Below are 25,649 nucleotides of genomic sequence, written 5' to 3' on the forward strand. Positions count from 1 at the left end.
TCACCACAGACCATAAGATTTCCTCCAAAGCTTACCACACTTTTGCAGAAAAATAAAAATGAACTTTTCATGAAATAATGTATGCTAAAATATGTATTTTCTGACATTAAATTTTCAGGGCTTTGGGAAAGAACTGTCTTGATTTGCATAATCTACTTGTGTTACAATTCAACCTCAAACACTGAAGGGGAAAAAAAGGAAGAAAATAATGTTAACATAGATTAAAATGCACATGTCAAAAGTCAGCTTCATAAAAGTCTATTTTTGATTAATTAATAATTTTTGCAATGAAACTTGTAATATTATTTTAATGATGCAAATATAAAATTAGCAAGTTACCTACGGGGCTCAATGCATCTATTACTTTGTTACACTATTTTCCCCAAATAAAAAAAGTTATTTGAACTATATAAATACAAGTGCAATCTCAAAAGTCTTAATTAAAACATGGCTCTAAATATGTTTTATATAATTTATGGAAATAGATATACATTTGAGTCAACTACCATTATGTATTATTTAGATTATGTTTACAATGTCTGTCTGGGATACTAATATTGTATCAATATCAACCACTTTATAGGAATATGCTGGCAGGTAAATAGTGGTTAGTTTCCAGATTGTTAAAATTTGGCAGTTTTAGTTAAGAAAATGCCTCTTATTTTCCCTCAAGCATTTATCACAATCACCATTCACATAATGTTAAAGATGCTAAGTAAAACCTTTTGCGCTTAATGTCCCCTTCTCCTGCTATCATTTTAAGAGCAATGAACAGTCCAAATCAGGCCATCAGTTTTTCCTCCAATGTATTCTCCAGAGAAGTTTCTTTTGTTAGTTCCCCCCTGAAGTACGTCTGTTTTGTGATCCTTAAATGTAAATCGTTAGCATGCATAGATTTTTTTTTAAGAGACACTACAATTAAAGAAATAAAACCAGCCAGGGGTCAACGTTTTTAATTAGATGTAGCTATTAATAGATGTTTAACTTAGTGGGTCTAAGACTCACCTTTGACATTTGTGAAAAATCCTGAACGATGGAGCTCTGGGGAGGAGCTTGGTGGAGCATGTGCTTCTAACTCACAGGATTCTGGAGTAGTAAGCACACTAGCATACAGGCGTTCACAAACTGAATCTTGAGCCAGAGCAACGTGCAGTGAGTCTCAGTTGGTCCAGCCAGGCAAGAGTCTCAATTTTCATCACACAGAGTGCTACCCATTTGTAAGCCACCATAAATAATTATCTGTTAAAAGCTATGCTCATCCACAGTAGCAAAAGGCCAACACTTACGTGTTGATTAGTCATTATTTCTCCTCCTCCCTCTTAATTATTCTTTCCTGCATTTCTCCTTCCTCTTCCTGAAAGTTTCTACCACCGAGAAATGCACTGGATGCAAGTCTTCGATTATAAAAATTTTAGAGATATTAAGAAATATACGACTGTTATATGAAACTTAATTTGACATTTCCATCTTATCTATTTGTGGCATACAGAATTATGCTACTCCCCAAACCTTATCTAGCACTGTTTGATAGAATACCGTTGAATCTACATAGCTTTGAATCTGGCCAGTTCTGAAATGTAGCAAATCAACAGTTAAAGGGGGTACAAGAAAGGTCTTGAGAAATAGAGGTTTTTCCTCGCACTCAAATACAAATCCACGAGTCTGAGCTGCTCAAATACTGTGATCTGAGGTAGAAGCACAAAGTCTACTCTTTACCCAGATGACAAAGTGATGGATGACATTGCCATAGCAAGCACTCTATTCTTAAACTGAACTTCTGAAGCCACTCAATGCAGATCGGAAACAAGCGCATAGGAATCCAGGGAGTCTGATTCAACTTGATGTGGCTTTATCTTTCCCAGAGCAAGAGGAAATTAGATTCATCTGACCTTAAAAAATATTGTTATTGAACTGGTGCTAACAAATATTTTAGAGCTCTGTAAGGACAGTTGTGATGGATATTAAACTTAGGGAACAGGCATACAAAGTGCAGGGTGTGATAATATTCAGTTGCAACTATTAACAAATGATTAGCTGACGGACGTGAGCTGCATTCTATAGTTTCACAGATAAACTTTCACGGATCTGAGTTCTCACTGAGAGGTGGTTTAGACGTTAAGAGTTCTCACTACTCTAACAGAAGACCTGAGTTTTGCCTCCTAGCACACAGATTGGAAGTTTATAAACCACCAGAAGGTCCAAATCCAGGGGAAATCTGGGTTAGGCAGGCATTGCATTCATGGGCTCATACACCCTTCACACATACATGTAACCAAAAACTAAATCTTAAATGCTTAATTTGAAAGAAATTTATACAGATTAATGACTGCTGGGTGCAGCTGTGTGGATATCATGAATGTTGCCTTTTGAAATGTTTTCTTTTGAAATTATGATCTAGAGGGAAGCGAAGGATATATAACTGATCAGTGTTGGGGTCTGTTGTTTGTGATATAGACTGGATATATTCAGTCTTAGGTAGCTGGTTAGACATTGTTGAGGTGAGAGGCAACTGGGATTCTGTATAATCTCCACCACGACCAAGACTGTGTAAAGGACAGCAAATAACACTAGAGGGTGACAATTTCTAGTCAGAAGAATGAAATGTAAATGACACCTCTGACCATAGGAACAGGCATGGCTTCCTCAGATGCCCAGTAGATCATTAATAGGTAACTATCTAAGTCTGGTTCCAGAGGTGCTAAATCTTAAAAGCACATTACATGTTGATAGCATGAGGAACTCTGGTAAAGAACAAAGTCTTGCTATCGTTCCTGCTTAGAGTCGTTGATTCCAGTGCCCCTGTCAATCACCTGGAATTGAGACGACCCCTTGGGAAATGTTGCTAGTTTTGGAGACTTCAGAATCAGCAAAAAGCCTGCCAAAAATACAGACAAGGCCACTGTCCTGTCTATCCATTCCAGCCTCTTGAAAATGTGCTCTGCTTTTTTTTTTTTCGTTTTCTTTTTTAACTTTATCTTCTAGACGACATTTGCTGTGTCTTCTCTGATAGAGACCATAGTAAAAAGAGAGACAATGGGAGACCAGACTGCAGTCCCAGAGATATAATCATTACTTCACATTGTCTGGAACTAACATTGGACTTTATTTGAATAAACTATATTATAATGGGTACATAAATTGTTAGTTCTGTTACTTTGTCTAAAGTGCATGTTCAAAAAGTGTGTTGCAAATTTGCTGTTTGAAATATAATCTCGTATAGCCTTTCTAGTGGTTTCTCACTAAGTAATCAGCACCACCAAACAAACATATTTTAATACAAATCTAAAGGTTATGAAAAGCAAATACTGTTATGTGACAGTAAGAATGCATTCTATAACAGTTTAAAATAATAAGTGAAAAACAGATCTTAAATTTATTTATTACATTTTTATATATCAGTGTGTGTGCGCATGTCTGTGTGCGTGTGTGTGTTTGTGTGTACGCGCATGCACACACACATGTATGCCACAAAAGCATGTGTCACACTATACACTTGAAGGTCTGATGACAAGTTGCAGGGATGAGCTGTCTCTTTCTGTCATGTGTGTGCCTTTGGCCAAGGAGTCACTTTTAAACTGTACTAACCAGGATTGTTTTTTATTACAGTATACTCTGTGAAAAAAATACCTTGTCGATAATTAGCAAGTATCAATGTAAAAACTGGTCATCATATAGCAAAGTGTTTACCCGATATATCTTATTATGAATTAAATGATCAAATTGTAGTATATAAAATTTGTGTTTATATTCATAATTGTTTTGAAAGAGAAGTTGAGATATCGACTTAAAGTATTCAATAATTGTCTCAACATTCTGGGGAGTCAAAGAATGAATACCTATTTGTAATGTGGGCCGTTTCTTAGTTATAGTTCTTTAATAAACTTAAAATGCTTTACTCATTAAGTGCATAAGAGTGTCAGAGCAGAAATTTTTGAATATCAAACTACAGACCGTCATACCATTAAATTTATCATTTAATAGACATTTTCATGCAGTAGATGAATACAAAGATCACACTATTTGAAGTAGCTCGCAGTTCAAGCTGAGTGCTCTCAGCGTCCTCAGACATGAAGATGGCAGACGGAAACTAGTGGTTTACAAAGCTAAGGATTTATGGTTACATTTGTCCTCTACATTAAATATGAACATTATTGCATGATATTGTTTGTGAAATAAGTCTTGAACGGGTTGTGCATGCAAAGCACCTCATATGTAAATATTAGATTTTTTTTCACAGATTTCACACATTAATTCTAAACATATGGTAAATAGGCCGGGTCCCTGTTGACTACAAAGTGAGAAACCTGTCTCTGGCTGTGTGAGATACAAACGACAGAATAAGGGTTAAAAATTAAACCACCACGGGTCCCCAGAGCCCCAACTACAAGCACTGTGTAGTGGGTAATAAATGCAAAGATGGAGAGCAGTAGCTACCCAGGATACTGAGAATGAGGGATCACTGAGCACGCAGCCCTCTTCAGACATCTATACCTGCCTTTCTAAGGGTCAGGGGACATGAGGGGGTAGCAGAAAGAATGAAAGAGCTGTGTGACAGTGACATAAACTGTAATACTTTCTTCAGGCCATGATACAGCCTTTGTAACACAGCTCACAGCAACTGCTGTTGCCAGAGCTGGTATTTGTACAAGGCAAGGCTCTCAACAGTCAACCATGGATTGGGGAGAGAGACTCATTAGTCCCCTTCGCTCTCTAATGAACCACTGGTCGCTGGTGGATTTGGGCGAGAGGGCAGTCATTGTGTGGTATGTTTACAGTGGTGAGACTACTAGGCTCTGGTGGATTTTTGGAAGCTTATGGCCACACAGATGACCTAGCTTACTTCAGTGAGTCATGGCACGAAACAGCAGAGAACTTGTAGAAAGGATGGGAGAGAGATAGGAGAAGTTGGGGAGTGAGAATAATCAGAAAGCATATTATAAATGTATGGACTTGCCAAATAGTGAATTTGATTAACAAAAATAAAATTAATAAACCATTTTACATTTACCATACAATGCTGTTCTATTGGATCAAGAACACTGATTTTCAAGCATCCGAGGTGGTCCCTAGATACAGGAAACAGATTGTAACGAGCCCATTGATACCATAGCTCTCATTCATTCATTTATCGGCATTTATTATGCTGTCCTACTATCATGTCTGGTGCTAGCACATCACATTATGCTGTATTCAGTCACAGAGGATATGGTTCCTGACATTGTACAGCGGGTTCTGGTCTGTGAACATTCACCACAAACCCGTTTCTCAGTTCAGATACTGTGCAGACATTCTGAACTTTTATCTTTTGTCTCAGGGCCTTTGGTGAATAACCATTCCAGAACATTCCTTGAAGGATGGGAGCCGTTTTGATGGATGAAGGTAAAATAGAACCTAGTTTCTATTCCTCATGGACTTACTGAATTACTCAATTACACTACCCGAGGAATGGAGTCCAATAAAGTAAACAAAGGAAAATTAGACCGCAGAAAAATGAAGTGCCAGATGAACATTCCATGTTTGGGGAAATGAAGTCGTGCAAAATGCTCACATTCTATTTTGTAGCGATTTCGGAATACTGGCTCAGGCTGCCACAGACTCGGCACCTATTCAGAACTGTCCTTGACACATTTCCTTTTTTTTTTTTTTTAATTTTTTTTTTATTAACTTGAGTATTTCTTATATACATTTCGAGTGTTATTCCCTTTCCCGGTTTCCGGGCAAACATCCCCCTCCCCCCTCCCCTTCCTTATGGGTGTTCCCCTCCCAGCCCTCCCCCCATTGCCGCCCTCCCCCCATAGACTAGTTCACTGGGGGTTCAGTCTTAGCAGGACCCAGGGCTTCCCCTTCCACTGGTGCTCTTACTAGGATATTCATTGCTACCTATGGGGTCAGAGTCCAGGGTCAGTCCATGTATAGTCTTTAGGTAGTGGCTTAGTCCCTGGAAGCTCTGATTGCTTGGCATTGTTGTACATAAGGGGTCTCGAGCCCCTTCAAGCTCTTCCAGTTCTTTCTCTGATTCCTTCAATAGGGGACCTATTCTCAGTTCAGTGGTTTGCTGCTGGCATTCGCCTCTGTATTTGCTGTATTCTGGCTGTGTCTCTCAGGAGAGATCTACATCCGGCTCCTGTCGGTCTGCACTTCTTTGCTTCATCCATCTTGTCTAATTGGGTGGCTGTATGTATGGGCCACATGTGGGGCAGGCTCTGAATGGGTGTTCCTTCAGTCTCTGTTTTAATCTTTGCCTCTCCCTTCCCTGCCAAGGGTATTCTTTTTCCTCATTTAAAGAAGGAGTGAAGCATTCACATTTTGATCATCCGTTTTGAGTTTCGATTGTTCTAGGGATCTAGGGTAATTCAAGCATTTGGGCTAATAGCCACTTATCAATGAGTGCATACCATGTATGTCTTTCTGTGATTGGGTTAGCTCACTCAGGATGATATTTTCCAGTTCCAACCATTTGCCTACGAATTTCATAAACTCGTTGTTTTTGATAGCTGAGTAATATTCCATTGTGTAGATGTACCACATTTTCTGTATCCATTCCTCTGTTGAAGGGCATCTGGATTCTTTCCAGTTTCTGGCTATTATAAATAAGGCTGCGATGAACAGAGTGGAGCACGTGTCTCTTTTATATGTTGAGGCATCTTTTGGGTATATGCCCAAGAGAGGTATAGCTGGATCCTCAGGCAGTTCAATGTCCAATTTTCTGAGGAACCTCCAGACTGATTTCCAGAATGGTTTTACCAGTCTGCAATCCCACCAACAATGGAGGAGTGTTCCTCTTTCTCCACATCCTCGCCAGCATCTGCTGTCACCTGAGTTTTTGATCTTTAGTCATAAGGGAAATGCAAATCAAAACAACCCTGAGATTTCACCTCACACCAGTGAGAATGGCTAAGATCAAAAACTCAGGTGACACATTTCAATACAACACGCAAATCCAGAAAAATGCTAGACCCGACGAATCACGTAATACGGAAAAACCTAAGTTCTAGTCATCTATTTTGAATGATCGGGCATATGATGTGGATATTGTGAAATTATAACGTTTGGGAACATTAATTAAATATTTAATTTTGTTTGTCCTGAAGTCATCACCTGTACCCATTACTGCAAACTAACTGAAATTGCAGAAAATTATTTTTAATGAATTTATTTTGGTGATTTACTCTTTATTGAGATAAGCAATACAGAGGGCCATTAAAGAATTCCCTCATCTAAGAAAGAAGATAAATAAAACTTGATGGTAAAAGCGGATCAATACTTAATTGTTTACTTACATTCTATACTGCACTGTGACCAAGATTAGCTGCTGCGAACACTAAACTGAGGAAGAACCCTGTAACTTAGGCCTCTGAGGAAATACTTCAGTGTGTGATATTTGACAATCCTAAAGCCTTCTAAGGCACACAGAACACTAGAGGAAGGCAAAGGCATCTGCTGTGTATCTGGTAATCACCAAAAAAAGGGCAGGTGGTACAGTGGGGAGACACGGAGACACTGAGAGGGTGATTTCCAGATAAGCACAGGTTTCTAAAGTTGCAAGGTGTGAAATAGCATTCTAGAGTGAGTCAATTGCATCTCCAAAGTTCTAACGTACAATGTGAGTGGAATTTCCAAGGCCTTCAGAAGTGGCTACTGCAAAGGTTGCATAAAAGGCAGATTTGCTAAGAGGGGAGCCACTGATCAGATTTTCGTGGCTAGAAGGATCTGTTCTCCGGACCCTTTAGCCTCTTTGAGACAAGACAGAAGCTAAAGCAGTAAGAGATTCTGGGAGATCCATATGTTTAAAAATGGACATATTTCAGGGAAGACCTGATATTTAGTGACATTAATGGAAGATGAATGTAAAGATATCGAGAAGGAAGTGGAAAAAGATTAAAGCAAGCCACGGGAGTCAGTTCGGACGCTCGCTGGAAGTAACACAAAGTACAGAGAAGACAAAGGGTAAACAGAAGCAATACTATGACGTGTTCACCAGCTCTCTCCACACATTAGCTAAGGAGTTAGAAGGCAAGCAAGAGGAAATGGGTAGTCTGGGAAGAAGCTGAAGTTTGAGGACAGAGTTATGAAACTGAGAGAATTCTGAAAAGACAGTAGAGTGACAGAGGAAAGGTCAATTGAAAATCAAGTACCCAGTAAATATCAGAAACAAGTGTGGAATGGGGTGAGAGTACAACACGACAAAAGAATGAGAACAGGGTCCGGTGAGGGCTTCAGGAAGTGGATGCATAAACACCACAAAAGACATTTGTATTCCATTCTGTGGGAAATAGGACACAGTCAGAGGTTTTTAATATGACAACTGAATTACTCGGGGGTTCTAGAAAGATAATTCTGGAAGTGATCTTAGGACCCAGATTGGAGTAATGGAGACTGCATTTATCTAATTCCATGAAATCATGTCGGTACGTACAAAACAAGTTATAAAAGCACTAACAATTTATTCACACAGCCATGAGTTCTCCTAATTATGCTGACTCATCAATCAAGTTATTAGTTCATTTAGATTTATATTACATTGATCACATAGATCAATAACTACAAATCACTTTGAATAACTAGTTATTCTATTAAATATAAAATTCACATTCAGAAATTAAATCTAATGTGTTTCATTTATTATCAGTGTTTGAAGTCTCCATTTTTTTCATCAGATTTAATTAAAAATAGTTTCTCTATCCAAGGGCGTAAACTTGAAATACAAAGACCTCAAGCGAGATTTACACTTTTGGTTTTTTTTTCTTCATCCTCAACATGACATATTCATGTGCTGCCATATTTTCTCACCGACTGAAATTGGTATAATCCAAGTATTACAGTTTAATGAACAGAATTACACTGTACATAAGCTTCTGTTGTGGTGTGTGTGGGTAGGGTGGAGTGGGGAGTTTGGTGGCTTGTATGTGTGCATACATGTACTTTGTTAAAAGAGAAATCGATCACCTGGCATGTAAAAGTTTGAAGTTCGAGTCTGATTTCTGCAATTTTGAGCTTTGTGGTTGTGATTTGAATAGGAATGGCCCCAATAGGCTCATATACTTAAATGTTTAGTTATTAGGGAGTGGTGCTACTTAAGAGAGATTAGGAGGTGTGGCCTTGTAAAAGGAAGTGTATCACTGAGGGTAGGGTTTGGGGTTTCAAATGCTCAAGATGGGCTGACTGCTGCCTGGATATCTGTACATAGAACTCTCATCTACTCTCCAGAACCATGTTGTCCTACATGCCGCCATGCTTCCTGCCATGATGATAATGGACTAAACCTCTGAAACTGTAAGTAAACCACAACCAAATGCTTTCTTTAACAAGAGTTGCTGTGGCTAAGGTGTCTCTTCCCAGGACTAGAACGATGACTAAGGCAGCGTATTTGAAATTATGCAAATTTTCTTTCTTCAAGTGGAGAATGAAGGGGTTAGGCTTTCCTTGCCTAAGGTACATATTTAGTGGGAGGGTGGGAGCACATTTTATTCATGACTGAATGCTTGCAATCTCCTCATTATGTAGGAGAGAGTTCAACTTGAAGCCACAATATTACTATGCAGTTATATATGAGGCAGAATAGGGAAAGCCTATTAATGTACTCTCAACATTTCCTTTCAGTTTGTAAGAATGGCTGATGACTACAAGGTTAGTCTCTTCCCCAGTTTGTTTTCTATTGATGTAAGAAACTATCATAATCAAAAGCAACCTAAAGAGAAAAGGTTTGTGTCAACAGAAACTGATGTTGATGTATCTATCCATCAGGAAGAGAACTCATAGCAGAAACTCAAGGCAGGAAATGACAGAGACTCCATAGAAGGACACTTGTTACTTTGTATTCATGGGTTGCTTATCTTATACAACCCAGGACCATGTGCCCAGGTGTGTTACCACACACAGATGGTTGGACTATTCTGTATCAATTGTTAAGGTACCTACTCAGTTGAGATTCTCTATTCCCAGATGATACCCTAACATGCCAATTTAAATACACACACACACACACACACACACACACACACACACACACACGCACACTCCAGAAAAACGAAAGACAAGAAACAAAATCTTAGCATAGATCATGAATAAGAGAGTTAAGAAATACCAAGGACATCTAAAATGACTAGAGGTGACACCATTAATTCTGACTTTGAAGCCTGTTGGAAAACGCCATCTCAGACTGAAGCAGAGTGATGGTTGGGGTCTCTGTCAAGCCTGGTATGAAATGGGAAAGGTAAGAATTTCTGTTACAATTTATTTAACTGGCCAGCATTATGGTGCTCTTTGAAATAGTGTTTGGCAAAATTTGGTGGCTGTTTACATTAAACACAAGGGGAAGAGACTAGTAAAAATTGAAACAAATGTCATCCATGTTAACTAAGTCTGGGGCCAGATGTGAAGAGTGGGTTTGCACCCTGCTTCACCAGCACAGACCCCTTCTTTCTCCTTTACCTCTGAGGATACCCATGTTCACTGTACAAGCCGGTCTATTTGTCCAATCACACAGTTTCTGACACTAATGTTTCCCGACATAGTTCTTTGTCCCCTTACCCTGTTTCAACAGACTTCTCCACTGTGCTCCCCAAATAGGAATCCCTACCTGCCATTTGGACAACAATTTTGCATGTGCAGATAGTAACTTGTAATAGATGAACTAGTTCATTGGGAGGTCAGAGTTGGTTAATTTTTAAAACTTAAAATGCTGAGCTGTTGTCATTTCTGCACAGCAACTGATTGTTCTTATAACTCAATGCTAACTCTCTACTACTATTTATGCAACAGAAATAGATACAAAGTTTCCCCCAGGTCTGCTTTCTTCCCAGTGTGCTTTGCCAGGATCTACCCCACTCCCCCTCTTTGCCGGCTGCCTCCAGTCTGAACAGTTCTCTGCTCTTTCCCCATCTGCTGTATCCCCCATTCCAGGTGATCTCATACATATGCTGAAATACCCCACATTTAATTCTCCGACACAAACTCTCATAATTCCAGAGGATCGTATCTTCCTTTGCACCTGGCATTTCCGTGGGAATGCCTAGGGGGTCACGAACTTAGCATAGCCTTAATAGACTTAATGTTCTTTTCCCTATAGAATTCCCCAAATCAGCCTCAGGTCCTCCACACTACCCAAGTTCAAGCTGCTGCGATACTCCTCCAAACATGCCATCCTACTTTTCCAAGGGAGTTTATTGGTCCATTTTTACCTCCAGAATCATTTTTTTTATTAACTTGAGTATTTCTTATATACATTTCGAGTGTTATTCCCTTTCCCAGTATCCGGGCAAACATCCCCCTCCCCCCTCCCCTTCCTTATGGGTGTTCCCCTCCCCATCCTCCCCCCATTGCCGCCCTCCCCCGAACAGTCTAGTTCACTGGGGGGTTCAGTCTAAGCAGGACCCAGGGCTTCCCCTTCCACTGGTGCTCTTACTAGGATATTCATTGCTACCTATGGGGTCAGAGTCCAGGGTCAGTCCATGTATAGTCTTTAGGTAGTGGCTTAGTCCCTGGAAGCTCTGGTTGCTTGGCATTGTTGTACTTTTGGGGTCTCGAGCCCCTTCAAGCTCTTCCAGTTCTTTCTCTGATTCCTTCAACGGGGGTCCTATTCTCAGTTCAGTGGTTTGCTGCTGGCATTTGCCTCTGTATTTGCTGTATTCTGGCTGTGTCTCTCAGGAGCGATCTACATCCGGCTCCTGTCGGCCTGCACTTCTTTGCTTCATCCATCTTGTCTAATTGGGTGGCTGTATATGTATGGGCCACATGTGGGGCAGGCTCTGAATGGGCGTTCCTTCTTTTTTAATTTAGGTGGTAGAGCTCGTGCCTTAGGAGTTCCATCTTAAACGGCACAGGTAAAATTCCTTACCATTGCAAGGCTACTTGCAACATTCCTGAAACGGAAACCCGCATCTGCCTTTTCTCAACTTTAGCACCTCTACTTATATCTCACTTTGTTTTTCTGCTGCTATGAAGAAAAAAAAAACCCAAGGCAATTTGAGGTTGAGGTAAAAATGATCCATGTGGCTTACACAGTACTCCGGCCAGTTTTTGAGAGACGAGAGGACAGGATCTCAAGCAGGAGCATGGAGGAGCTCTGTTTACTGCCTTGCTTCCTTTGTCCTTGAATAGCCCAGGCCTGCCTATTTGGGGGAAGGGAGACTGGCACATCAATCAGCAATTAAGACTGGCTCACAGGTATGGTAACAGGCCAATGGATTGAAGCACTCCCGTAGGTGAGGCTCCCTCTTGCCAGGTGACTCTAGTTCACCACTGAAGCTAACAGTGACAACATCCCATGGGAGTGATACTGCAGAGGACACTGTCATTCAGGTCATCGTCCGGGAAAGTCTCATTCATTTCTTCCATTAGGCAGAGACTGAGGAAGAAACTATCCAGAGACTGCCCCACCTGGGGATCCAGCCCACTGCAGACACCAAACCAAGTCACTATGTCTGATACCACGAAGTGCATGCTAACAGGAGTCTGATACAGATGTCTCCTGACAGGCTCTGCCAGCCCCTGAGCAATGCTCATAGCCAAACATTGGACTGAGCCTAGGGGTCCCAATGTAGGAGCAAGGGGAAGGACTGAAGGAGCTGACGGGGTTTGCAACCCCATAGGAACAACAATATCAACTAACCAGATCACCCAGAGCTCCCAGGGACTAAACCACCAACCAAAGAGTATACAAGGAGGGACCCATGGCTCCAGCTGCATATGTAGCAGAGGATGGCCTTATCTGGCAGTAATAGGAGGGGAGGCCCTTGATCCTGTGGAAATTTGATGCCCCAGCTTAGCAAGATGCTAGGGCAGTGAGGCAGGAGTGGGTAGGTGGGTGGGGGAGCAACTTCATAGAGGCAGGGGGAGGTGGATGTGATTCGGGCTTTGCAGAGCAGAAACTAGAAAGGGAGACATTTGAAATGTAAATAAATAAAAGAACCAATTAAAACAAACAAACAAACAAACAAAAACGACAAAAAAACACTGCTTCTTAAAGCAGCCCTTTTCTAACCATTTTATGTGTAACACATTCCCAGGCTGTGACTTTCTTCTAGCTTACCATCTGCCTTCTTTTTCTCCATAACACTTAGTATGTCCCGAAATTACCTTTCCCCCTCCCTCTATTTTTCTGCATAGGAAACGGATTCCCAATACAAATGCAATATCTAGTTTGGGTTTGTATACATTACACTTAAAGAAATGCTCGGCTATACTGCTCAGTAATCATTGTTGAATAAATAATGACAGTTGCCTGCAAACCTCTACTTCTTGGTAGTAGGTGGCATTCGTTTTCCTTTTCCCAAAAGTTTTGAAATACGGGAGCAATCTTTTACTGTGTCCTCTACATTTCCCCAATGCAGTGTGTAATTGCTGCCTTACTGAGTATTTCTCTAGAACAGCTCTTCCATGTCTTGCTTCCCTGTAACATTGCTGCGCTTTTGAACTCCAAAATTGTTTCATGAGTTTATATCCTTTATGTGAATGCATACCCCTTGCCCTATCTCATGAACTGCTAAACCTTTTTTTTCCCCGAGACAGGATTTCTCTGTGTAGTCTTTGCTGTCTTAGAACTCGTTCTGTAGGCCCGGCTGGCCTTGAACTTAGAAACCTGCCTGCCTCTCTGTCTGTCAAGTTCTAGGATTAAAGCAAGTATGACCACTGCCTAGTTTACACTGTTCTTTAAGATGAGCAGAAATTATATTCTCTACAAACGTCTCCAGGAATCTTAACTCTAAATCCTTCATTGTGCTCCTCAGTCTTGGGGATAAAAATGAGGAAGTTGTTATATATAAAAAGTGTTTTTAACACAATACTGCCCAAACCCTCAAGCTTACGCACAGTTGGAGCTTCTGACGAGGTTAGTTCAACATTTCAGAGTAATTTATGCATCTCACCACACCCACTGTCACTACACAGGATGCTCCTTCACCTGGGGTAACGTGTGCACACTTACCTGCCCTTTTAGAAGCATTTTCATTTACTTACCTATTGGTCAATATTGGGGCTTACACCCCAGGTTCCATACACACCAGGTAATGCTTTGCAGCTTTTAAACATAACTAGATTCCTTTCCTCGGGAGATTTTCTTGATTTCCAGGCTAAGTCACTGTCTTAGATGTTGTGTCAATCATCCAATCTTGAATCTTGTCAAGAGTATTTGATAAGGAGCTCCAACCCTGCCTCTCACTCCTCAAACTAATTCTGGAAAGCTTGTCTCTCTGCTCTTGAAAGGGCTCAAGATTTGCACATACAGTGTTTGTCGTGGCTCATGTGTTCTTATGCGTACCTTCTCTCACTAGACAGGTGAGTGTTCATATGTTGTCTGTACCAGAATCTCCCAGTACTCTTTAGGACCCGTGCCTTACATTTAATGCATGGATGAGTATAGAATGGATGCATGTCGGCTTGGCAAATATGAAGTATCTGTGTGGCTCATCCATTTCTGAGGAGTCATGCCTACTATTTGAACCTTCAGACAAGAGAAGAATACATATTTGGCAATGTTTATCCCTGAAACAAACCCAAGCATTCAGGCAAATATGTATTTTTAACATGTCTCTGGACATATTTTTCATGCAGTTTCACTATAACCTATGAGGCTCTATTCCTGTTTGCAAAGGGCAATGATTAGCACAAAAGCATACATGAGCTGTAGTCTCTTCTACTAATTTTCCCCTCAAGTCCTTACATATATTTATCCCCACCATGAGCTACAAACATTACGTTTTCTTTCTGTTTGAATTGTGCCCAAGCTTTTGTAAACAGACAAAGAGTCTCTGGAGTCACTGCCTCCAAAGTCCAGAAGCAAAAAAACATTTCATCTGATAGGTTTCTGAATTTAGGTCACAATAGCAGCACTGTCACCAAGACAACATAGGCCTACCCAGTGAACCTCAAAGATGGGGAAGCAACTTTCCCAGCAAATGAACTCAGAAACTACTTGATGGAAGGCTTCAGTCAACAGAAGAATCTGAGAAGTCACCTGAAATGATTGGTAGCACAATCACTATAGATATCCTGGCACAAAAATATGAATGTCTCAAGAGAATGAGGAAAATAATGAGGGCACTTGTAACCCTACAACACCGATCAGCCATAGACATGTAATACAAGAATGGAAGGTTTCAAAATAGAATGTTTGGAGCACAGTTATGTACAGGAAGCTCCAGGAAGTCGAGTACACAGAAGGGGAATGCTGTTAAAGCAGGGGACCGGGACCACAGAACATATTTAGACTCAGATGGAGCTCTACCTAGATACTAAAAAGTATGCATGTCTGCATATATAAACACAGTAATTCCATTTGGTTCCCTATAGTTTGGCTAAAAGATAAAATGGTGTCGTTAAAGGTACGGAATGATGAGGTTCAAACAAGTTATGAACCCTGCCCAAGTTGAAGAGAAAATTTTTGAACTCGGTTTTACAAATTTACCTCACACCAACACTTTGTTTTCTGGGGTTTGCTTACTTTTTCTTTATAGTAGTTTTTAATTCTGTTTATTTTTTTTCTTGGCAAAGAAAGCAGAAGGGGCCTGTGAAGACGGAAGTTGTATCAGCAGACGATGATTTTAAACAAAGCCAGGGAGATGCAGTAGGCATTACGTCATTAGCCACCCTAGCTTACTGACAGGTTTTTAAAATGGGAGGAAAAAAAGGAAAAATAAATTAGTGGAGAGTAATGAGGGCTCATGTTTGGACTTCATTGAAAAGGCAACAAACTGTGCAAACTTCTCTTACATTGACTTGCATTTTAATTCAAGGTGTCCATTGACAACTTTAAACCCATTCACCAACCCTTGGCATTTACATCTTATTTGGGTCACTCTTCTCCAAGCTCTCCTGATGATTTTAGCTTTTAGATTCCCCCAGGAATATTCAGACTTTTAAAAGCTCAAAGGACTCAGAAAAATTCTGAGGTTTTCCATTTGCAGTAAAACATCTATCCTACATCTAGCTAGTGAAGAACCCTAAAACATTAGGTTTGTCTGTTGTTGGATTTTGTTTGTTTTGTTTTTGTTTGTCTTTGTTTGTTTTGTCACTTTAAAAAGGTATTCTTCATTCATATTACAAGAAGTAACTTACAATTTCTCTAGCGTATCTCACTACAATCTTTAGTTTCTTGGATATCTAAGTAAATGCTTATTTTACAAAAGGAAAACATCACTTCTTTTAAATTTAAGAATATAGATCATAACTTTCTCCTTTTTCAAGATTTTTTTCCTGGTATAACGTCATTTACACATAACTTATCAGATATGATTTTAATTTTCTGTTACTGTCTGACTTCTTTGAAGATAACATAACTGCTCACAGGTCTGAAGATGACTGATAGTTTAAAAAGGAGAGTTAGATGCTGCTTGTGCATGGAGGAGTAAATAATTATTAACAACACTAGACCTACCTGACAGCTCTGGGAACACAGATTCTAAACACCACACATGTCCACTTCCATAGCCACGGGGGTCAGGCTGGCTACCTCATAACTCGGTGCCATCTATGAGTTCAATCTTAGGTAATCGTCAGACCATCAAGAAGTGACCAGGGTTAAGATGCCAACGCTTATGGGATTATTTTTGAACTCACCATAGCCCATTGGTCCAGAGCCTACTGATTCATCTTCATGAATTCACATGGGAAGCTCAACACTGCCACTTTGGCCCTTACCAAGGTGTCAAGTTTTAAATTATATCAGCAGTTTACATTTGGGCACACGACACGGTTGAACCGGATTTCGGTGATGTAACACCAATGTATTTCTGCATGCAGACCTCTGCAAAAGATTAGTTTCCAACCTCAGCCCTCTAATATGTGGTGCTCCTACCGTATCCACAGCTCATCTCATCACACTAGCTTTAATTTCCTTTCAACCACGGAGGGGATAAGCTACTATCACGGACTACCAGACTGTAGGATCAGATCATTAGCTGTCATAGCATCAATAGCCGCATCTCTTGAATCCTCACCTTACATGTAAAAGAGAATGGACAATAACTTACTTTTAGAGTCGTTGTGTATATTAAAATGTAAGCACATTAAATGCCATGGGTGCAATATGTTGCAGCCACTTCTACAGCATTGATTTCTTCCCCCAGGATACATATCATTTTGCAAAGGAGCAAAATGAATTAGCTTGCACTTCAACTTGATTGTGTATCTTCAGTAAACCGTATGTTTTACTGACCTGCCCTTAGCTGTTACTATGTCATATAAGTATGAATTATGTATGTACTGCATATGAATAAGTGGCTAATACTACATAGCTCTCCATGACGAGGTTATATTTTGGCTTAAATATTTATTCTGGCTGCAGCATCTAAAATCTAAAGAATACGTGAAATATGGTCAAACACCTAAGCAGTGAATTCATCTCCACCTGCAATATTGATCTGGTTGTATTATGAAAAGCATAAAGAGGATATCCGAGTTGAAGTACTGACGCTCCCACTTAGTTCCAAACTGTGCACAACATCGGTCTGGACTCCCAGCTAGAGAATGGGACCGTGCACACTGGGTGGATCTTCACACAACTGAGGCGGTCAAGACTATCCCCACAGACATGCCCGAAGGCCGGCATCCCAGGTGACTCCAGGTTTTGTGATGTTGACAGTTTGAACAAATCATCACACACTTTCAGCCTGGAAACAATTATTCTCTTCTTCAGCTGCGCCATCATGATTCTCTATAAGTATGCCCAAGGAGATGAGGATGGAAATATATAAGTGGCATCTCATTGAAAATCATGATACTGACCACCCATCCACATTTCCCTCTGAATTGAACCTTAAAGCAAGGTCATGAGAATACACTGCTAATGATATAAGATGCCACATACATGAGATATATTAAATAAACAATTATATAAAATCATTAACCATACTCAATTACTTTGGTATGTGGGCAGTATTGATGAAGCTGTAGGAGAAATGGAAGCTTCCGGAGGTAGCCATTCTTACTGGAATTCTACCTCTCCTGCACCAAAATGGGGGGTTTCTCACTTCATACACATGCACTCACTACATAGAATCAAGCTAAGCCATTAATCTCCTCCATTCGCCTAAGGCTCTTTGATCATTGTACGCTATAATGATCTAGAAAATTTCAACATTCAAATAGATAAAATCAGCGCTATTAAACTGTGGATAAAGAGAAAGCAAGAAAAGGAAATGGACTATTTTAATAACAATAATTCTCTCTGCTTGGAGGATATGAAGCTACCACATTTTAATACAAATGAGTACCTACAAGAAATTAAAATCAAAGAAGGCAAGAAAATAACTTTTCACCTGTTAGGAAGCAGACAAAAATGTATTTTTACTTTTAAAATACTTGAAAATACAATGGGAAGCAGGTGAATCTAAGTTTAAAGCTCTTAGGACAATGTTAAATATCTTTATTTTTATGAATAAATTATATATTTGACTGGTAGCATTTTCAGATAGGTGATTGCTACAAAAATTTTTAGTTCTGACAGACAATATATTACTGGAAACAATTTAAAGTCAGTTATAAATAGAAACCCAATAGACAAAAAAAATGGGATGGGAAAGAAATGGAAGTTTAATTTCTTCAAATAAACATATATATTATATAAACATATTATATATTATATAAACATTATATATAAATAAGTATATATACATACATATATACATATATATATATAATGAAGTATGAGGTATCATACAAATCTGATCAAGCTGATCCACAAGTGATGCCTAGTTACAGTCTTGGATCTGCCTTTCAGTAGGCTCGATTGAGCTGATCCACAAGTGATGCCTAGTTACTGTCTTGGTTCTTCCTTTCAGTAGACTCATGGTTGTGACTTCCCCTTTGCTATGGCCCATATATCTTATCTTCAAATGCAGGCACCAAAACTGGCTGTGATGCCAAAAGGGTTATTCAAGAACCATCTGTAAACATCTATGTGATATTTTACTGATACAGTAAGCATAAACATGCCCTGATACCACTGTTTTTATGTTGAACCAAGAAAGCAAAGTGCTGTAACGACATTCTCAAATATCCCTAAGTGCTTGTCATGATCAGCACCTTCTAGTAATGTCGAAGTTAAGACAGGGTGGTAAAATGTTTAATAGGGCTGGGGGCCCTTTCACACAAACATTTAAACAAAGGTCCATCCCCCCTCCCTGACATTTATCCAGTATCCTAAGCAATCATCACATGCTCACCAAATGTGTCATATGGTGGCTGCACTGTGTCATAGGCAAATTGTATTTCTAAAGCAAATCTGCTTGAAACATTCTTCAGCACCCAGTCAGAGCAGCTCAGCGTTGTCCAGGGTAGGCGGTAGATCCTGAGTATGATGAGGCTTCTAACCGCCTCACTAAACTTTCTTCTTATCAAAATCCCTCTACACACACACACACACACACACACACACACACACACACACACACACACACACACACACACCCCTCTCATATTTCTCTATTACTCACCCATAAGCAAGTCTTCTGGCTGATCCTGCTGCTTTTTGGCCACATTAAGGAAAAAAAATCAAACTATGTGCATGGGCAAACATGTGTTCTCTTCTCTGATTCCAGGAGAGATGTTTGCTATAGCATATTCTTTATAAATATGGAATAGCAGAACACTTAACCATTTTTTATAGAGAGAGACCCTTTGTACCACAGTGTCTTGATATAGAGCCCAGATTGGCTAGCAACGCAGAATCCAGAGTACTGGGATTACAGATATGTGTCACGGTGTCCAGCTCCATGACAGGATTTTTAAGCACGAATTACACAAATACAACTTTCGAGCCTTTATTTTTGAATTATGGAGGAATGCTTTTGTTTTGCAGGTATATAGCAGTAATATTTTTCTTCTTTTTATTGGATATTTTATGTATTTACAATTCAAATGGTATACCCTTCCCTGGTTCCCCCCTCTCCCATACCCCTTCCCCGTGCTTCTATGAGGATACTTTCCCTCCCACCCACCCACTCCCACTTCAACACCCTGGCATTCCCCTACACTGGGGAAACGAGCCATGGTACCAAGGGCTTTTCCTCCTATTGATGCCAGACAATGGCACCCTGTGCTACATATGCAGCTGGAGCCATGGGTCATTCCATGTGTACTCTGGTTAGTGGTTTAGTCCTGGGAGCTCTGGGGGGTCTATTTGGTTGATATTGTTGCTCTTCCTATGGGGTTGCAAAGCTCTTCAGCTCCTTCAGTTCTTTCTCTAACTCCGCCATTGGGGTTCCCTGCTCAGTCTGCTTGTTAGCTGCAAGCATCCTCATCTGTATTGGTAGGGCTCTGGCAGAGCCTCTCAGGAGACACCCACCCATATCAGGCTCACATGATAATGGTATCATTAGACAGAATGCCAGAAAATTAGTGGTAAGTTCATGAGAAAATTCCTCACTTGGGCAAAGAAGAAATGTCATGAGTTTGTCATTGATATGACAGTGATAGAAATGGTGGAAAATATACTTTTCATGAAAACAATACACCAGTGGACACCCACCTGAAGCCTTACTTCAAGCTGAAATTTTGCAGAAGAGCAATCAGTGAACTGTACAAGCGAGCCTGCAATTGATGGCTTCACTGTTCATTTATTTGAGATTGAGGAGGGGAACAAAACAGAAAAGCTTAGAGCAAGGTATTGCTCAAGAAACCCCAGATTCAAGGAGGATTTTGTTGTGAAATAGGACTTACAATTTATATAATAAAACAGGGCCATAATAAAGGCATGCTAAGTAACATTCTCAAAACAGGCATAATGGAAAGAGAACAGTAAAGTGTCTGGCTAGTGGGAGATTGCCAACCTCAATTTTGTTATTTTGATAAAATATTCAGGTTATGTAAGATGTGAGTACTGAGCGCAGCTACGGGGAGCGTACCCAGGAATTTCATCCTATTCTTCTATCTTCTGGTGAATCTAAAATTATTTTAGAATTAAAAAAAAAGCCTAGGCCTATTATGTGAGAATCATTCAAAAGCCGAAGTCAAAATTTTCAGCCATAATTGGATCATCTACACGAAACAGGAATAATGATTGCATTGTTACGTAATTAAAGATGAGATCATGTTCTATACACCATTAGGCATTGACTACCTTGCAAGAGTGTCTTTCCGGCATCACGCTCCCTGGAGGAGACGCTCATTCTTCCATTGATTTTGATGGTGCAACGCCAGGATCAGACCCAAGGCCTTGCACGTGCTCACATGGACAATACCATGGAGCTGCATGTCCAGCTCTCCATTTTACTCCTATTTTGTCTGAATTGGCCCATGGTTTCAGGTGTCATCAATGATTTGTGGACATATATTATATCTCATGAACATACAGGGAGAAGTCATCACAATTTCATAACTCGGTTATCAAAGTAACAAACAGACCATGGTCTTATGAGACAAGCGTATGAGGTGGTCACAGCTATGTAACATTTCATCAATGCTTATGAGCAGAAGGAATACTTAGACCAATAGCACTGTTCAATTCCAAAATACGCCTTTCTCAGGAATGGGCTTCGATTATGTTAGGAAGTGATTCCACCTTGTGTCTAGATAGCTTTAGAATACTCAGAAGAATGCTAGACTGGTAAAAAACAAATAACCACCAAACAAACAAAAACCCATTTGTAAACATTTTTTTGTCTTTCTTCTGTTTAAAAAAACAAACACAAAACCATTACCTGATAAAACAGAAGACTTCAACTTTAGCAATGACACCTTTTTTTTTTTTAAAGAAATAGGAATGGTTTTAAGGAAAACACTGTTCAGAATACTCTAGGAGTGTTTTATCTGCCTTCAAAACATCCATCCTAGTCTAGAGTCACAGCTCCAATGTATAGACTGCTCACTAAATTGTCTTTCTACTTATTTAGTCTTCCCCATGCAGAAATACCCAGCTATGCAGCCTAGGTCATGTAAATGAATTCTGTATAGCTCTGTGAAGTTGTACTTGTGCTCTCCCTTATTAAAAATAACAATTCTTTTTGTTTGAAGTATTTGATTAACTTGAATGAATATGATAGTGCTTGGTATATCAGAAGCTTCATTATTTTTTTAAAAGACAGAATTGCCAGAGGCAAAAACAGTACTCAGAAAGATCTTATGCCGTCTCATTGATTATTGGCACTGGTTCTTTTCATGATCAGTAACATCAAATTACTTCTGAATACCTCCTCCAACTTGAGCTCGCAGTGCCCCCATTTAAAGTGTCTGGCAATGGTGACAGGGTTTCTGAGGAAACAGGGCTGTAGTGGAGCTTAAAATGAGACACCAGGAGCTACAGACATTGCATGTTTCCTAGGACGTGATCTTATTAGGAACTATAGGTAGTGGCCGGTGAGCAGGATTCTAAGGACTCAGAAAGACTAAAGGATTAGCAGATGAAGAAAGAAGAAAACGAAATTACGGCACCTGTTCCAGCTCGTTGCTGTCACGAGCTTCACTGTGATTTTCCTTAATTTCCTTAATCTAGTACTATGCCTATAATATTAATATAATATTAATTATTAACATTAACACCCCCAGATTATCAATGAGGGTTCTCTGCTTGGCTATGCGCTTGCCAGTCAAGCCCCCAGTTACAACCCGGAATCTCCTGAAGAATGACTTCTGTAATTGTTACCAATATCTGTTTTGATCATTGGCTCATCTTCATTTGAGACAAGAAACAGAGCCTCTGAGTTGCTCCTGCATCGTTGTATGGAAAACCGAATTAGAAATAAGATAATATATTTTGGTTAGGTCCAAAGCAGAAATGCCTTCCTGGTTCCAGCAGATGGCAGATCTGCATCGACAGTGGGGTAGATATGAGGGAGGATAGGGGGTTTGTGTGTGTGTGTGTGTGTGTGTGTGTGTGTGTGTGTGTGTGTGTGTGCGCGCGTGGGGGGAGGGTGGACACAGTACTTTGGACAGAACAATGTAAAAGGGTGATATTTCCTGCAAATAGAAAATCTAAAATGTATGCAGGTGGGTTGGGTAAGAAATAACATGTAGGCATTTTGTACAAACTCATTGCAAGTGTGATGCAAACCTTAACGAAACAAACAAACACAGAAAACCAGTCAAGACTGGCTGAATAAACACTGTGTGATGACTAACATTATTCTGTGACAAAGCTATGGAGAAACTGAACACAAATCTATAAAACATAGGATGTGTTTGGTTTCTGGTTGCAGTAATCCTATGCATGAAGTTTGCATTATAAATATCTTTTTTGGGAGCTGGAGCTTTGCCTCAACAATTACGATTGTACACTGTTCTGAAATAGAATCAAATTTTACTTGCCAGAAACTGTTTGGGTACCTCATAATTCCCTTTAAATACAGCTTCAGGTAACCCTTTGCCCTCTACTGGCCTCTATGGGCAACTGCACTCACATGTACGTATTGCCACATAGACATACACAGACACACACAGAGATGCGACTTAATATACATGCATACATATACACAATGCATGCATACATACATACATACATACATACATACATACATACATACATACATACATACATATGATTAGACAGATCGGTTTTCTGCTTTGTAGTTCAAGTTGCCTTGTTACCATAATTAAGCAAGTCTGGTAGAATTAAGGAAGAATATGGGTCAGTGCTTGAAGCATGACCATAGGCAGTGTGAGAAAGGAATTTTAAAGTCTAGTTTTATATCATTTTTGTTTTCTGCTCTGTTTCCAACACAAGGAGTATATGAATATTTTCCATCTGTCTGCCATATCAGTGTTTTCTCCCAATTCTATCCAGTCCAGAGTCTGAATATACCTTCCATGTCGGTATCTTGCCTCTACTCCAAGCCTTTGTCATTTGTTGTCAGGGAGTGATGCTAAGGAAATTGATCTACTTTGGCTGTTAGTGCCCGTCACTCCATGAAAGACTACCTATATAACCATGAATAGGTAGATCTCACATTTGTTTATTTTCCCTTCTAAAATACAGTGAATAGCATCATCAGATTGTAGGCTTAAAGAACAACATGTTTGTAGAATACGTACATGAGGGTCTGCATGTTTTTTTTTCTTTAATTTTTTTAATTCTTTTTTTGGATATTTTATGTATTTACATTTCCAATGTTATCCCTTTTCCCGGTTCCCTCTCTGGAACCCCACTCTCCTAGCTGCATATGTAGCAGAGGATGGCATTGTCTGGCATCAATAGGAGAAGAAACCCTTGGTTCTGTGAAGGCTCAATTCCCCAGTGTAGGGGAATGCCAGGGCAGTGAGGCATGAGTGGGTGGGTGGGAAGAGAATCATCCTCATTGAGTCAGGTGGTCTGCATGTTTTATTTCAGTTTATTTTGGTTCTTTTTTTCTCCTTGCTAATCATGCAGGTTTCTTTGTCTTCCTATGTTGTTTGGTTTTGGCTTTCAGTCGCCTTCAGAATTCAGGTAAAGGAAACGTAACAGTTTTGCCTGTACCATCCTCCCTTCTCAGTTGGGAATCAACTTTAAACCATTTGATCAATGGCTAGAAACATTTTCTAGAGGCTATCCCATTGGTTTGTCAGTAGTGGATTTCTAAGCTCTCAAAGATATAGCTGTTGTTCCTCCGTCCCCTTTGGCATGGTTATGGCTTTTCCAGCATCAAAGAAAAGTACTATTCCTCTTTCATCATTTAAGATCGTTTTCACGTGTTCACAAGCATTTGTTCTTGGATCTCGTGCTTTTAAACCCCCAGTCTTCTAGACATTGCTAGTGGGTGATGTACACTTGGGCTCTGGCTCTCTGATGGAAGATTATTTTATAGGGCAACATCAGAGCAGGAGAATGATTGGAAATTGACATACTAACAAGTATTTCCAGAACTTGAAGGCAGGCATATTTTTTTTCTATTGTAGATATACCAACAAACATGTCAATGCTTGAAGATATTTGCTTATTTAGTCATAGTACATGCAAACTGTAGTTGGTGAGTCTAACATAAAGCAGGTAGCAGTAGTCACATGCTCTCTCGCTAGGCTTTCAGAGATGAAAGCACACGTCTACAAGTGATCAAGGGGCATGATTCAGTATATGCTACACAGAGAAGAAGGAATTAAAATATAATTCATCAAAACTCTACCCTTGCTTGTCCTGTGATACAGCACAAAGATGGACCTCAAGTTGTACTTTTTTACCTAATCTAGGCTGTTTTTGCAAGATTTTCTATACTATAGGAGCTAAATGGGTCACAGTATAATAATATTTCCTAGACTTGTCTTAACCCAAAGGCCATGTAGAATTGACCTAATTAAGGATCTTTAAAAAGCTTTTTAATTTTTCCACTAAAGTGAGTTTTGTTCAGCTATGAATTGCAGCTGCTAGATTTCTCGTTGGTTATTTCATACAGAGACTTTATGGACATCAAAGATTAACAGCTTCAGAGAGAAAGGTGAGCCGTATAGATGACAGACTTCCAGTCTGCCTATGCACTATTATCTGTAATATCATTTTTCTTACATTTGTTTACTTTCCATTATTCATACTTGCTTCTTTTAATTGGGCCAAGCTAGCTTCATTTAAACTCCCCCTGAGAGGGATGTTGGCAGAAATGATTGGCAGTTCCCTCTCCCACACGATGCCATCCCGAAAATGCAAATGTCAGTTAACAGGCTTCTCTCACCAGTATTTAAGAGTGGGTGTCTGCATTTAGAAGAGAGAAGTCTGGGTACACATATTTCTGAATAAATGCATATGAAATTATGCA

At 39.8% G+C, this 25,649-nt stretch overlaps 1 protein-coding gene across 5 annotated transcripts in view; it reads right to left on the reverse strand.

Moving 5' to 3' along the window:
• The window catches only part of Adgrb3 (adhesion G protein-coupled receptor B3), a 726,584-nt gene that overhangs the window by 561,213 nt on the left and 139,722 nt on the right, over positions 1–25,649 (reverse strand).

This window comes from Rattus norvegicus, chromosome 9 (assembly GCF_021556685.1).
Source record: "Rattus norvegicus strain SHRSP/BbbUtx chromosome 9, alternate assembly SHRSP_T2T, whole genome shotgun sequence".
In the NCBI taxonomy this organism is placed as follows: Eukaryota; Metazoa; Chordata; class Mammalia; order Rodentia; family Muridae; genus Rattus; species Rattus norvegicus.